Source organism: Hylaeus volcanicus, unplaced genomic scaffold, assembly GCF_026283585.1.
Source record: "Hylaeus volcanicus isolate JK05 unplaced genomic scaffold, UHH_iyHylVolc1.0_haploid 11685, whole genome shotgun sequence".
Taxonomy (NCBI): Eukaryota; Metazoa; Arthropoda; class Insecta; order Hymenoptera; family Colletidae; genus Hylaeus; species Hylaeus volcanicus.
In genome coordinates this window covers 1-16,069 of record NW_026532759.1, presented here as the reverse complement: position 1 = coordinate 16,069, position 16,069 = coordinate 1, and the positions used below count along the sequence as shown (strand labels likewise).

Genomic DNA, 16,069 nt, shown 5'->3' with positions numbered 1-16,069 from the left:
TTTTGAATGATATTGTCAAGAAAAATTCTACGGTGGTATTTTAGGGAAAATATGACGTTTGAATGCAGAAAAGCGGACGTTTTTAGGTGAAAATCGACATTTTTCAACAAAAATCGACATGTCACTTTAAAATTAGCTTGACATTGGGTTTGAAGTATTTTTTGATGACACTCCCGAGTCTCTCCAATTAGGAAAAAAACTGTTTTTTTTTACACCTCAAGGTTTTGATTTATTTCCAATAAATTATTTTTTTCAAATTTAGACTCTTTTATCCGATCTACTGTGACGCAAACATCGATTTTTTGCTTTGTGAAATCGATCGTGTTGCAATCTCCATATCATTTATCGGCATACCGAGGTAGATTTTGATTAAATAGTCTCATAATGAAAATTCTATGGATACATATTATTCACCTCTCACTCAGGCTCTACACGCGGCTGGGAGAGGCTTAAGGTGTAACGTTCCACAATTTGCATATTTGGCCGTCACGCGTGCCTGTTGCGCCATAGCACCCTTATATTCGGTCGTTTCAAACAAGCGACCTGCATATATTCGTACATACATATGCACACAACGACCAAGCTCACACTAACGCATGTCCGTAGTCAAGTCGCTCGTCTCATCGATACAAACGAAGAATAGGGAGTGTCTCGGATGTCAGTATTTGGTGACACCAATTACTACGAGATGCTAGGAGAAGTCTCTTCCCGGGCTATTCGTGTATCTTTATGTAGGAAACAAGGAAAAGCACTTTTTAAATCCGTGAAAAAAATCGCAAAACGTCGGCTGCGGTTAGCGATGGCCATCGCACGCGGTGATTGGCTGATGGTCGCGTGTGCGCACAACCCCTTTCTCATGGGACGCTGAGAGGGTGTTCGGCACACCGTCCTCAGTCGGTTTAAGGCTCTCGTGTAGGGGAGATGTTGTCCCAGCCATTGCCGGTGACGAAACGTCAAACGGAGTTCAGTCGAAATTCGAAGTGACCGGTTGATTTGCTGCACAGTGAGAATATTTATCGTTATGGGACGACGGTAAGACACCCGCGTCGCCATCTTTGACATACCGAACTTGTGATAGATCGCGTTAACGAGTAACTGCTCGCGAATGTTTACATGGTAAACATCGGTGCACGGACAAAAAGCAGAGACCTTCGAGAATCACGATTGTGCAAGTTCACACGTGCGTTTCTACACGATCGTAAATCGATTCGGTAGTTCATCTACTGGACTGTTTGCTGTTCGAACCCTCAGTGAAAAAATGAGAACTACATCGTTGCTCGCTCTCGTTGTCTGTCTGCAGTGTCATGTCACTGGTTCCAGTGCTGGTGAGTCCTATCAAATACATTTCTTCCATTTGCCCCTTTCAATCTCTGCGACCCTTGTCACCAACTGACGACAAACTGTGCGATGTTTAACCCTTCGCACTCAAAGACGAGCTATACTACTGCCCATATACTTAGATGCATGTTACTATAAATATCAAAATAAATATAATATTTCTATAAAATTACATTAATTTGCGTATGTTTAGTTAATCAACATTTAAAGTTTGAAAAAAGTAGTATAATCTAACAAATTGTTAAAATCTTGAATAAACCATAAATAAAGTATTAATCGCAGAAGTATTGCTACTCATTCAATGGATATTGAATATAATCAGTATTTGAATAATCAATACTTAGTTATGTTCCATTTACATTTAGTGACACTTAAAATGATCTAAAATATTATAAATCAATTGTTTGATGTATTTATAATTATATTATATTTTTGTCGTATCGGACTGTTGGTTTTTGTTTAAAATATGAAACAAGCGAAGCTTAATTAATACAATGTATAAATGGATAAGGACCCCATAATATTCGAAGGGGTAAGAATGCTTTTCACTTTTACATTAACCAAGATAGTGTTATAATTTCTAGATCATAAGAAAAGAACACACATGACGTTTTTTAAAAGGATATAATGGTTTGGCAAGTTATCGGGTGGGATTATACTGTGATATTTGTATTTGTGTAAAACGTAATAGGTATTCAAAAAATTAAAAGTATTCTTAAAATATTTTTTTTTATGGAAACAAATAAATTGTAAGATGATAATTTTGTCGTCTTAAGCGAGCTATCATTTATTTTACATTTCGATTTGTTATTTTGGGATCATCTTCAGGATCTGTGAATATCACAATCAAATTTAATAAATTTATACATAACAAGACTTGTTTTGAATAAATATGTAAAAAGTTATAATTATCTCTTCGACCTAAATTTCTAAAAAACGTAAATTAAATAAAAACTTGTCTGAAATCATAAAATTATCATCAATATAGGATTCTCAATGAATATTAGCAAATATTTAATTTTAAATAACTAAAACCTTCAATTAATATTACATCATAAATTAAATTAGCTTACAGATTAAAAAAGATAATTTGTACATTGCAAATGCTTGTGCAATAAAGACATGAAAGAGATCAATAATTAAGCCTGTAACACAATCAGTAAATCCGTAAACATAAGTATAAAATTTTAATTGTATGGAAATCCTGTCCTACTTTGAACTTGAGGTAGCTATGTGAACCTGGAACCTGACTTTCAAAAAATTAATTTTTTTTTATGGAAAATGATAGTATTTCATTTGTAGTTGATTGTAATAACAATTGTTTCGTTCGTAGTTCGATCATTTATTAAATAAAAAAAATTGAAAAGATGACCAGCACTTGTGTTCGATTAAAAAACAAAATCCTAAACCCTCTTTTGGAAAATCGTTTATTTATAAAACATAACTTATAAAATATTCGAACATTAAAATATTAGAATGTCACAGCTTTCCCCTTGGTCAAAACACATTTCACTTGCCTCGTCACTCATCACTACAGAAAACATCGTTACAACTATGCTATCAGATGATCAGACATAATACATCGAAATAATATCATGGCCTTTGTCGAGTTTCAAGTAGAACACCATACCGAATGGAATTTAATTGCATCAGTTCTATTCATTTCTGTCACTACCATTCTCTCCTAACATGTTCGCAATCACCCATTCAGTTGGAAACCGTCCGCCACAGACCACGCTACATTTGTAGTGATATTATTTATTTAGTTATATAATTACACGCGTATATTCAACTGTATACAAATTAAATGAATCAAAGAAACCAACTGAATATTCTGAATATGTCACACATAATGAAACACGTGGCGAGAATTTTTAACTGATCAAATTATAAAACTTATTTAAAGAAAACGACTTGCAAAACTCTTTTATCTACTATTATTTATAATTGATGTTTCTTAAATTCCATTTTGTGGATAATGTGATACAAAACAGAAAATCGTGAAAACCTTAGTAACTTATTTGAGTAATTCATTAAAGTGTAATTGTAGAATAAGGACATTTAGTAAATGTCCTATACAGGAAAAAGTTGATGAAAATGATGCCTTAACAACATATGTCAAGGTCAAGTTCATCGGAGCGTATGTATGCGCAGATTCTAGTATAATACTTGTAATACATTTTTATTAATAACTTTTTAATAAAAAGCGAGCGACGACTAAAACTTCTTGGATGTTACTCAGGAGGGTACCCTTGATAACATATGTCAAGGTCAAGGTCATCGGAGATGCCTTATCTAATGTAAACATTTACCAAAGAGAATTATACAAGCATCATTAGGAAAAAGATTGGTTAGGATACATTAATTCTAGTCAATTTTATATTACCTTGAATATGGAAAGAAACAAAGTACATTGTAACACACCATTCATCACACCGAGGAAACAGCAAAGAGAATATGTGCTGCTTTTATGCGGAAGTGGTATGCTAAGTTAAAAAAATGATAATCTCACTCGCGAATATCGAGTGTTCCAGCCTATGGAATCGATTGAAACTGTGTTAAACGATGCGATTTAGTGCAATTCTACGTGTTCAGTACGTTATCAAACTTTTTCCAATGGTTTCAGGTCGCTGGAATACCGTTGGGCGTCGGTTTCATATAAACGCGAATATCTATTGTTCCAGCCTTTGGAATCGATCGAAACTGTGTGTTAAACAATGATATTTCGTAAAGAGTGATCGAATACAGATAATTCGCTTGTATTTCGTAAAGATTAATTGAACACAAATAATTCGCTTATACAATTACCCTTCTCGATTTTACGTTTTCTTATATCTCTTGTTTTCTTCTCGCCTCTGTTCACTTCGCTTCTTCCCTTGTTTCTCGATGTAACTAACTCGACTCCTTACAACGATCTATCGAAAGTATCGAGACGTTTCAATCCAATATCGATTGCCGACACGGCCAATCCTGACTGAAAGCCGTCCTCGGCGTTACAGTAATTTGTTTATTTAGTTGATTCATGGCCTGTAAGATATGAAGAAACATAAATAATTTAATAAATTTATTTATTTCTTTTCATTTGACAAATATAGCTATCGTTGTCGTCCTTAATGAATTTTTTATTTTATTTTTATTTTGTGTGTGTGTGTGTGTGTGTTTGCCAATACGGCTATCTCTGCCATCCTGACTATAACATAGTCAGGTCTTTCAGTGTTTGCGCAGGTCTAATACACTTTTTTTTATAATACAATAATCTTTTTCCAACATTAACATCTATTGCACTTTAGAATAACTATCTAAGATTTGAGACTAGATCGCCCTCAAGACAGGACAAGCAACCAACATCCCATGATGCTCAGAACAAGCATGTAGTATAATGACTACTGATGTGCTAGCATATACGATATCAGAATGCACAGCATCCCATGCCCTTCGATCTCGAATCAACACACCACAATGCACAGTGGACCTAGGATACCAATGTGCAGGATGCTGTTGTGTCTATCGAGACCTCCATTCACAAATCTTTTCGTCAGTTCACTATTCTATTTATACCATCTTTATCAGTTTAGGGTTTGGCTCCTTCATTGGATGCCCCAGCCCCTTCAGATTAAATTTTGCGGGTTAGTACACACTTTTTTTTTAGGGTTTAGCTCCTTTTTGGATACTCCAGCCCTTTCTAATTACCTTTTTACAAATTAATACACACCTTATGATTTTTAAATCATCTTATAATTCATCATCTACTTCAATGATATCACCCTCATTTGAAGAAGCATCATTTTCTTTGTCACTACAAATATCACTTTGTGATATGTGCTTCATATTTTTTTCTGTTTGTCTTATTTTATGTTTAGTTGTCGGACTTGGCAACTCATATGACTTGTGCCCTAAATCTGTCACCACTTTATATGGCCTTTAAACTCCTGTCTCAACTTTGTAGAATGTCTTTCATTAATTTTCAGTAAGCATAAATCGTTTGCAGTAAATGATTTCGTAAGCCGTCTGCTTTTGTTATCGAATCTATTTTTTTTTGTATATCGCATTCTGTTTAATGTTACTGTCGGCCTTATCGCGTATAGTATCTAAATTTAATTTTTCTGTGTCATGTATAGTGATTTTGTTTATTGTAGGTAAATTTATCTGTCGTCCAAACAATAATTCGGATGGAGAATATTTTGTAACTCTATGTTGCGTACTGTTTATGATCAATTGAACATCAGCAAGTCCATCTTGCCAACGTTCATCACAGCTAGTTTCAGCTACTGACAATAAATTTTTTAACAAGCTCATCACCCTTTCAACTTGGCCATTCGCGCTACTATTACCTGTTGCTATAAAATGTAATTCAATATGATTCTCTTCACAATAATCGCGAAATTTTCCCCCAGAAAAAGAAGTTTCCTGATCTGTAATAATGCGGTTAGGTGTACCAAAAATGGATATTGTGATTTTAAGAAACGCAACAGCTGCTTCAGCTGTAAGAGTGGAGGTTCTGTATAGCAAAGTAAATTTAGTGAAAGCATCTACAAGGATAAATGCATATTCTTTTAAATTAAGTGCTTTTTCTTTTTCTTTCTCTTTCGCTCCCGTTGGCCGACCGCATGGTACCCGTGAAATTAAAACTCCTGAATTGGATTGTACAAACAGCATAGAAATCTTAGGATTTGGGCGGAGCACACGGACACCTTAGTCAGCCTAGAAGTCTAGCCAATTAAAATTCATTATCGCTAGGGCTGCACTCTGGTTCGGCACCTCCGAGAATGCAGCGCAAGCATTTTTGTAAACTTCGAACCGAGTTGCGCACGAAACAGCGAAGTCAAAATCACTTCTCATTGTACAGTCGCATCGAGCGCGAGCAAGTCCGAGCGAATTATTTAGAGCAGAGTTGTTTTACCGGTTAAATTCATTGTGAAATGTGAGTGGTAGGCAGAGACTCAATTCCTCGTTAAATAACCTAATTTCATTCTTGAATTTTTCTTAATTACTAAATTTTATTTAAAATATTTTAATTTTAAATCAATTGTTTTTTGCAAGTATTAATTATCCGTTTATTACATAAATCATAATTTTTCCCGTGTGTGTGTGTGTGTGCTTCTACCTCGTTCAGGATATTCGACGACCAACATCCGTGCGATTCAATACACCGATAAATCCGTACGAAAAACTTAGTGGTGAGTTGTTTCTTTTCAAGCGCAATATTTTCCAAAGTTGTGATCATCGGGGATAACTGATAAATGTTTCATCATTTCCGGGGGAACCCTAATTAATTATCCCCGATGAATAGTATGTTTCCCGACAATATGTAATATATATATTTACAACCACAAAGGAATGAAAGAAAGAGCATAATTTAACGCAGAAATAAGAATCTTGTACCTCAACATATTTGTTATAATCTAAATCATAATAAATTAAATTCAGCAGTGTTATTTCAATAGTAAAAACGTTTCCAAAATTTAATGTACCTCTTCAATCTTAATTGGCTATCCTACTATCACGAAAGATTCACATACGAGTCAGAGCCTGTACGGGACTGTTGCGACAAAGACCTGACCTTGTCGATAGGCAAGTAAAATATCATATATATAATATTGTTTAAGTTAATTAACCCATTAACATTCAATAATTACAATAAAAAAATAAAATTAAAAACTGTGACGCGGGAATCTCGTCCCACGTCACACTCCTAATGCTTTTTCAATAGCACGCTGATACACAGGTGGGGAGTTTTTTAAACCAAATGGCATTGTCAAATATTTATATTGTCCATCTGGAGTGCGAATGTCGTTTTTTCTATCGATTCGTTTGTTATTGGAATTTGATGAAATCCTGAAGCCGTATCAAGTATTGCAAAATGACATGCAACATTTAAATTATTGATCAAATCACTTATTAACGGTAACGGATACTTGTCAGGTATTGTGTTTGCATTAAGAGCTCTATAATCTACACATAATCGCTTAGAACCATCTTTCTTGTCAACTAAAACCACAGAGCTAGCAAAAGGTGAATTACTTTCCCGAATAATGTTGTTTTTTAGAAGATCTGCTATTTTCGTTCGAACTATTTCTCTTTCTGGTGGAGCTAAGTGTCGTGGCTTTGAATGAACATATTTGTTAGGATCAATCAATCTAATATCCAATGATGCCACCTTAACTCGTCTCTTAGGTGTTCCCAATATAAAAAATTCTTTAAATTTGTTTAGTACTACGCGTAATTTCATTAAATCGTCTTCGTTTGTCAAGTCTGTAATGATTTTATCAAAATTTACATTTAAATTTGCTGACATTTTTTTTCGAGTAAATTCAAATTCCGTCGAGTCAATCATTACAGATAATGTGTGATTGTCTTGAAATATGTCTTTTCCATAATATGATTTTAATTCCAAAAAGGAAAACCTCGCTTTTAATTTTTAAATGGCTAAATATGACATTATTAGAAATACCCTTTAATGCCACAGTTTCGTTTACTTTTTCGCAAATATCACGCTCAGGTAGCTCATTAATAGAATTGTTGTAATCTTACCTCGCTTAGTGTGTAAAGAATACAAATAAATTAAACATATAGAATTCTTGTTTTACTGTTTATTAAAAGGAAAAAAAAGCAAAGAAAGAATAATGCAGTTTATAGAAGACAATTTAGCCAAACAGAATAAAACAGACCACACATAGTGCAGACCACTATTTTACAATGCAGAACAACAGAGGAAAAACAAAAAAACAAAAGAATATCGCGCATCCATCTGCGCATAAGTGCGATTCTTACCACATTAAAAAAACAAACACACTAAAAATAATTACATTTCATCAAGAATGGTATCTTACCAATGAACAATCTGAATCAGTATCAAATATAAATGGAATGATCTTACCAGATTCAAAGGCGACGTGGTTCATAGCAATTTTGTTGCAAAGACTGACTGATTTTGTAGCTTTGGCAATTTTCTTGGGACATTCAGTTGAAATATGTCCATTTTCGTTACAATTGCAACATTTAACAATATTCCTGCTATGATTTTCTCCTTTGTTCCCACTTAGTTGAACCTGGTCCTTAGCATTGGAAGCTAATCTATACTTTGATGAAATTATATTTTTCCATCTGCACTCCTCTCGGCGATGTACCAATTTTCCACAGTTATTACAGTATCCACGAAATCTTTTTGCCTCGTAAATATTATCCTCAGCAACTTTTCGTTTTTGGATCTTGGTTTGTGTCACGTGTCGAGCATCTAGTAGTATCAGCTTACTTGTTAGCTGATCTTTTGTTGGAAGTTTCCTTTCAGACGTCCCTTCAACAGATATCAGAGGTGCCTGCAATGATGATCTCCATAATTGCAGTGCCAATAGACAAATTATCTGGTCAATGTCTTTATGCGGCTGTTGTGATACTTCGTTCATAAAGGGCTCCAATGCTTTGTAAGTATCAATGTTTGAAGTGCAATTTGTTAATTTTTGACACATAGATACAATAGAGTGATTGTATCAACACCAAATTTATCAATTAAAGCAGCCCTCAAAGTTGACCATTGTTCTACGTCATTCGCAGATGTTAAATGATTTGTTCTTTCGATATACCATTAAGCAGCCTTTCCCACAAAAAGTCTGTCGTAAATGTAAAGAAGCTCCTCCTTCTCAACAGAATTAATTTTCAACCATCTATCTACATATTTACACCAAATATTTAAAGATGTACTTCCTGTTTTCGGATCAAATGGCTTCGGTAACCTTTCTAAGCGATTTTCGAACAAATTTCTGCTTGCTACTGCTGATTTGGCAGTAGAAATAGATGCTTCATTATTACGATGCAATAAGCTGAATAATTGTGTAATCAAAATATTTGGGTCTACCAGTTTTTCAGCATCGAAAACAACATCACTCGCTTTAGGGATTTCTTCTGGCGCACTCATCGTAAAACTGTTCGTATCCCACTTCTGATTTCGTAAAGAGTAATCGAATACAGATAATTCGCTTATATTTCGTAAAGATTAATTGAATACAAATAATCTAGTGACGCGGTAGCGTCTCGGCGCCAAGTACATGAAAAATTACCCGTCACCGCGTATACACCTGGCGTTGGAGCTACCACGTATTTTTTACAGGAGAGATGGTCCATTCCAACCTAACTTGAAACTTCTTTCATTAATATCTCATCACGCCTGCAATATATTCTATTACATTAACAATATATTTTTCTGATGTAAATCGCATATAAGCTTTCGAATAAAACCAAAATCAATAAAATCGGTCCACGTACAACTGACATATCGTAATATCATGTCATGAATCTGTCAGAAACGGTATTTTTCGTATGATTTTCCCGTCGTCAACCCTTAGCCAATAGGAGCTAAGCAAAAGCCGAGTGTCGTTCGTCAACTCTCGGAATCATTCGGTTCGGCATGGCTCGTCGGCCATCGAGCGTCGAGAGTTGAAACAGATGTCATCATTCATAACCTGCCAAGTGTCAAAAGTTTTTGCACTATTGCATTATTAATTATATTTATATCAGCAAAATGTTTTCAATTCAGGTCTTTTATGTAGGGTTTAATAACAAATTGCAACCAGTGTTGTAAAGTGTTGATAATCTTGACTACAAGGTAAGTGGTCAAAATCTAAATTGTCAGGTACCTTCATTCATACAGAATAGATCCATACCACTAAAGTGTTTTTAATTTAGACTTTTTATGTAGAGCTTATAGAAATGGAGTCATTTTCTCATTTCATCATTAACATTAAAATTTCTTGCAGCAAAAAAAAATTGCAGGTATATATAATTATTTATAAATTGAACGAATAAGTGTTTATAATTAATAAATTATAAGAAATATATATATTCGCATTTGTTATCCCCCCTCCCTTTATTTTACTCTATCCAATTAAAAAAACAAATAATAATTTAGACTTCTTATGTAGAGTTACAGAAATATCAATTTTATTTTTGTAAATTTAAAATAGATTCTATATAATAAATGATTTGTAAAAAGAGGCGAGATCCGACAAAAAACGTCAAAAAAGTAAAAAGATTACCCCAAGTACATGAAAAAGTGGAAGACTCAAGGAGTTATCATTAAAAAACAGAAGATCCCCATAAAAAAAACTACAAGAAAATAGAAAAAGATGTGAAATCGAAATGAGCTGCCAGATGATTTGCCTAGATGTCCGCGGCCTGGAAGTCAAATGCTTGGCGTGGCCATGCAAGGTCGTGTCGATGAATAAGAATTATTTTAAAACGCAAAATAATGAAAGTGTACTCATATTGTCAGAGTTTTAAACTGACAAATTATCTGAAAGCTTGCGAGAGTAAAGGTATTGACGTCAATGAATGACCTTAGACATAATTTAAAACGCAATACAATGAAAATGTACTCATATCGTAAGAGTTTTAAATTGATAAATTATGTGAAAGTTGCGGGAGAGAAAGTATGGGTCTTGATGATCTGAGAATGCCTTGCCTGGCCATGCCAAGCATTTGACTTCCAGGCCGTGGACATCTAGGCAAATTCCTACCTATTCTACTTTTAATAACGTATGATTTACTAAATAAATACTTTCAATATCTAAACAATATTCTTTCATCTTTACACTAAAACAGTTAAAGGATTTGATCAAATCATACTATTTCATCTTTTTGCAAAAACAGTTAAGGGATTTGATCAAATTATACTATTTCATCTTTTTGCAAAAACAGTTAAGGGATTTGATGAAATCACTTACTTTCTTTAGGGATATGACCTTACGGAGTTGTTATTTTAACATCTCCCGTGAATTGATCATCTACCTTAGGGATTTGATCAAATCTCTATTTTTATCATTTTCCTGCGACATATACACAGACTTCTTATTTTTTTAATTGAAGAGAGGAAAAGAAAAGGAGAGCGGGTATATATATATTTCATATGACATTAATTTATTAATTACAAACATTTATTCATTCAATTCATGAATTAATACCAATACCAGCAAATTTGTTATGCACACTGCTCATCATCATCTTATGCTTTAATTTATCTGTAACACATACAAACCATATTTTAGTTCCAAATTAACGCAGAACTTAAAATAAAAATAGAAATCATAATTTTCATACAAACATTATGTACAGCTCACTTAATTCCTTCCGTTGTACACTCTGTCAGATCGTAGTATATTTTAACTGACCAATTTCACTATACCTGTCAAACTTTATCGTATTTCCTGTAATACTTGCACGATTCTTCTTGTGGTATTCTAATAATTACTACCAAATATCCTTCCTTCAGATAAAATACTAGAATTTCGCAGCAGCAGCTCCCATTTTTGAAGAGCACCAAACTATTGTTGCTTTGTCAGCAAATTATTTACTTCATGAAATAAGCAATTCATCCTTTAGTTTCCTCTTATTGGAATGAATGTAGCTGCTTAGATCAATCAAAGACTATGGAAACAGAAAACGCACAAGAATTTGCAATGATAGGCACATATACTTTAAGCACACAAAACTACTTATCAAATAATGGTAAACACTATCTACTTTTAATTGTGGATTTTACTTACTCTTTTATTGATGATGTTTATGCTCCTCTTCTTGTTGTGAAATATAATAAAATATGTCGCACTGCTAATACTACTATTATAGTTTTACTGCGTGCACACACGTATTACAAAGCAACATTACTGTCTCTTGTGCATTATTTCTTGCAGTATCTGGTGAAATTTTTTTCTTCTGTCTTAATAATCTACATCCAGCTATTCTTCACTATAACCTATATTTGTCAAACGATATACACAAGTATTTCTTATGGCGGCCGACGAGCCTTGCTGACTGATTCAGAGAGTCGACGAATCGACGAACGACCTTGTCTCCTATTGGCTAAGTGTTGACGAAAAACGACTGGAAAAGTAAAGACGGTAATATTTTTGGATGTATCGTGACATGATATTACGATATCGCTATTGTACGCGTACCGATTTGATTGATTTTGGTTTTATTCGAAAGCTTATATGCGATTTACATCAGAAAAATGCGTTTCAATTTAGAAAATATTGCAGGCGTGATGAGATATTAATGAAAGAAGTTTCAAGTTAGGTTAGAATGGAACATCTCTCCCGTAAAAGATAACGGTAGCGCCACGTTATACAGGGTGGCTATATAATTTTTCATGAATTAGCGTTGAGACGCTACCGCGTCTCTAGATGATACTCTGCTCATGAGGAGAGGTACATATTGGAAAACTAGAGGGAATATAACCACTAATTCAATGAACACCGATGTTTGCATCAAATTGAGATACTTTTTTATATAGCCGAAGCTGTAACCAGAACTCTATAACAGTGGTTAGTTATTATAATACTTTTCAACGTTAGTCAAAATCCATTATTTGATATTAATACTTGTGATTGTAACATTTAATTTTGTAATTATTCACTGAATAGTTCAACAACACGTCGATAATTTCATTGACACTTTCTATCCTCAAAAATATGGAGATGGCAATCATTTTGGACACTTTTTAAAATAGATGTTTTACATTCGAGCATTAAAGCATTAATTTATCTCCCACGAACAAGTATTAGAAATAATGATACACGTTTTCTGATTTCTTTGTTCAGTATTAAGTGAAGGTCAACATATTTTATGATTAACATAATTTGTCCTTTTATAAACTCCAAGATTGTAATAATAACAATATGTCAATCTACTAAAAAAAATATCGATGTAGTCACAGTATTTGCTCCTTTGGATTGATAATTATTCGCCTAACATCTTTTCGTATCGTCAAAAAGAAGTGAAATATTTTAGATGGTCAAATGAAGTAGAACTTCCTGTATACTTCAAGAACTATATGTAAAACACGTAATACATGTACCATATGCAAAATATAAAGAAAAAGAAACATATTTATCATTTTTGAATGATACGATTTTATGTACATGCCAATCAATATTTGCAATCTAATGGTAACAGATGAACACGTTGAGAGAAACATAATAATGTCTTTTATATACATATACTCGAATTATACAGGGTGTTTACGTATAGGTCCGAACATACGCACGGTGTCAATTCTACAACAAATTTCCGGGCCAGCTAAGCCATTCTCAGATCATCAAGACCCATACTTTTTCTCCCACAAGCTTTCAGATAATTTGTCAATTTAAAACTCTGACAATATAAGTACACTTTCATTATTTTCCGTTTTAAAATAATTCTTATTCATTGACATCTTGTCCTTGCCTGGCCACGCCAAGCATTTGACTTCCAGGCCACGGACATCAAGGCAAATTTTTAAACAGCCTCAGTTTGTGGATGATACGCTATTTAACTTCTTCATGTCACCGCTAAAGTGTGGAACAGTCACTTTACATGAATTGTCATTAGGATCTGAACGTCCGCACTGTTGAACACAGCACTTTAGCTGCACATAGTTGGAAATCACCGAATTTTACATTGTGTTACACAGTGTCGCCTTTGCACTTTATTGGAAAGGACTTTCATATACTGGCTGCTCATTTTGATTTCACATCTTTTTCTACTTTCTTGTAGTTTTTTATGGGGATCTTTTATTTTTCTATGATAACGCCTTGAGCCGTCCACTTTTTCATGTACTTGGCGTAATTTTTTTACTTTTTTGAAGTTTTTTATGGGGATCTCACTTCTTTTTACAAAGATAATTTGTATAGCGAATGATTTCAAATAATAGAAAATGGGAGATCAGTTTGAATCCATTAAGGTTTCAAAAGTACATGGAACGCATTGCAGTAAGTCTCATTGCAATCAATTTATTAAAAAAAAAATGTAATCAGTTTATCAGTAACATTTAAATGCAACATGATTTTCTGTCATGTGTCGTGCACACTTTTGAGAACTTAAAGGACTAAGTCTGACCTTTCTTTTTCTATATTATTGTAATACAATAAATTATGTATTACAAATAGTGGATCTCTGTTCCTTTTCTCATTTTCTCATTATTTAAATTTGTTACAAGACTTTCTGCCATGTGTTCTGTATACTTTTGAAAACTTAATGGACTGAAGTTGGTCTGTTTCCTATATATGGCTTTAGACACATTATGTATATTGTAGACTCTACGCTTACTATAATAAAAGACAAATGTATTTTTATCTTAAGCTCTACATTAATTTGCAAGTAAAATAAGGTTTGTATGTGTTATTTACAAATAAAATTAATGTCATATGAATAACGCACAATGTATTATATTACGATACCAGATTCAGTTCCTTAAGTTTTCAAAAGCACACCGAACGCAAGGCAGAAAGTCTTGTTGTAACAAATTTAAATGTTAATAAATAAAGTGGGAAAATGTACAAAGAGATCCACTATTGGTAAAACACAATTTATTGTATTATAATTCCAGTTTCAGTCCTTTAAGTTTTCAAAAGTACGCACAATGCATGTCAGAAAGTCTTGTTGCAAGAAACCAAATGTCACAAATCCAAACTGACAGTTACAGGTTAGAAATGAAAGAGCGGCATGAGTGACAGTCATATTACAATTCCGACCGACGAGCCTTGCCGACTGATTCCGAGAATCGACGAATCGACGAACGGCCTTAGCTCCTATTGGCTAAGTGTTGACGAAAAGAATAAGAATCAGAATCAGAAGAAAAATCTTCAATTTCTGACAGATTCATGACATGATATTACGATATCTCAGTTATACATAGACCGATTTTATTGATTTTGGTTTTATTAGAAAGCTTATATGTGATTTACATTAGAAAAATGCCTTTGGATTTAGAAAATACAGCAGGCGTGACGAGATATTAACGACAACAGTTTCGGGTTAGATTGGAATCGCAGTTTTACGAGTAAAAGATGCGTGGTAGCACCAGCGCCAGTATACACGGTGGCGTATAATTTTTCATGTACTTGGCGTCGAGACGCTACCGCGTCTCTTAGATTTGTTAGGCAACCCTAATCCAACCATGAAAAATCAGGATGGAACCCCTGGGATTCGAATCCGGGTTTTTAGCGTGGTAGTCGGCTACACTACTCACTGCTCCACTGTAGCCCCTAATTTTGAATGTCATGTTTTTCATTTACGTGGCATCGTGGTTAGCAGAGAATATTGCGAGGCTTGGGGTGCTACATTGCGTATAGAGATAAATATACAGAGTGTCTACGTATAAGTCCGGACATACGCAGGGTGTCAACTCTACAACAAATTTCCAACAAAAAATTACTCTTAGACAGTTTCTTTGTGTCGCCTTATTCTCGAGTATTTTCACTTTTAATTTTTCTTCTGTGTTTTCGACTTGACACTCTTTAAACGGCCATAACTCCACTAAATTACAGTGCAAACTTAAAAATCAGTACACCTTTCGAAAGAGCGTTAAATTTTCCATCTCCCTGATGGGAAATCAAAATTTATTACGTAGGTTTAATAAGTGAAAAATTAGGTCAAACTTTACATTGTGACAATTTTTAAAAATTTGACTTTTTCTCTATCCGTTTTTCGGTTTTAAATACATAGTTGTTTGGCGGGCACTCCACGGGATAAAATTCCTCGTAGTCTCAGCTTTTGAATGATATTGTCAAGAAAAATTCTACGGTGGTATTTTAGGGAGAATATGACGTTTGAATGCAGAAAAGCGGACGTTTTTAGGTGAAAATCGACATTTTTCAACAAAAATCGACATGTCACTTTAAAATTAGCTTGACATTGGGTTTGAAGTATTTTTTGGTGAAACTCCCGAGTCTTCCCAATTAGGAAAAAAACTGGTTTTTTT

The 16,069-nt window shown here is 33.9% G+C and overlaps 2 long non-coding RNA genes across 5 annotated transcripts; both read right to left on the bottom strand.

Moving 5' to 3' along the window:
* Nucleotides 1-2,749: 2,749 nt before the first annotated feature.
* On the bottom strand, nucleotides 2,750-9,788 carry LOC128882422 (uncharacterized). Of its 3 annotated transcripts, none has more exons than XR_008458413.1 (3): nucleotides 9,598-9,782; nucleotides 4,147-9,499; nucleotides 2,750-4,041 (listed from the first exon to the last, which is right to left on the bottom strand). It is a non-coding gene; the product is annotated as an uncharacterized LOC128882422 (long non-coding RNA). The 3 variants fall into 3 exon arrangements; XR_008458414.1 differs by having other exon boundaries at nucleotides 2,750-3,633; nucleotides 3,725-4,041; nucleotides 4,147-9,776; XR_008458412.1 differs by having other exon boundaries at nucleotides 4,147-9,788.
* Nucleotides 9,789-11,208: 1,420 nt separating this feature from the next.
* On the bottom strand, nucleotides 11,209-12,432 carry LOC128882421 (uncharacterized). 2 transcript variants are annotated; one of them, XR_008458411.1, is made up of 4 exons: nucleotides 12,285-12,428; nucleotides 11,874-12,210; nucleotides 11,432-11,754; nucleotides 11,209-11,348 (listed from the first exon to the last, which is right to left on the bottom strand). It is a non-coding gene; the product is annotated as an uncharacterized LOC128882421 (long non-coding RNA). The 2 variants fall into 2 exon arrangements; XR_008458410.1 differs by having other exon boundaries at nucleotides 11,216-11,754; nucleotides 12,285-12,432.
* Between the last annotated feature and the right edge of the window lie 3,637 nt (nucleotides 12,433-16,069).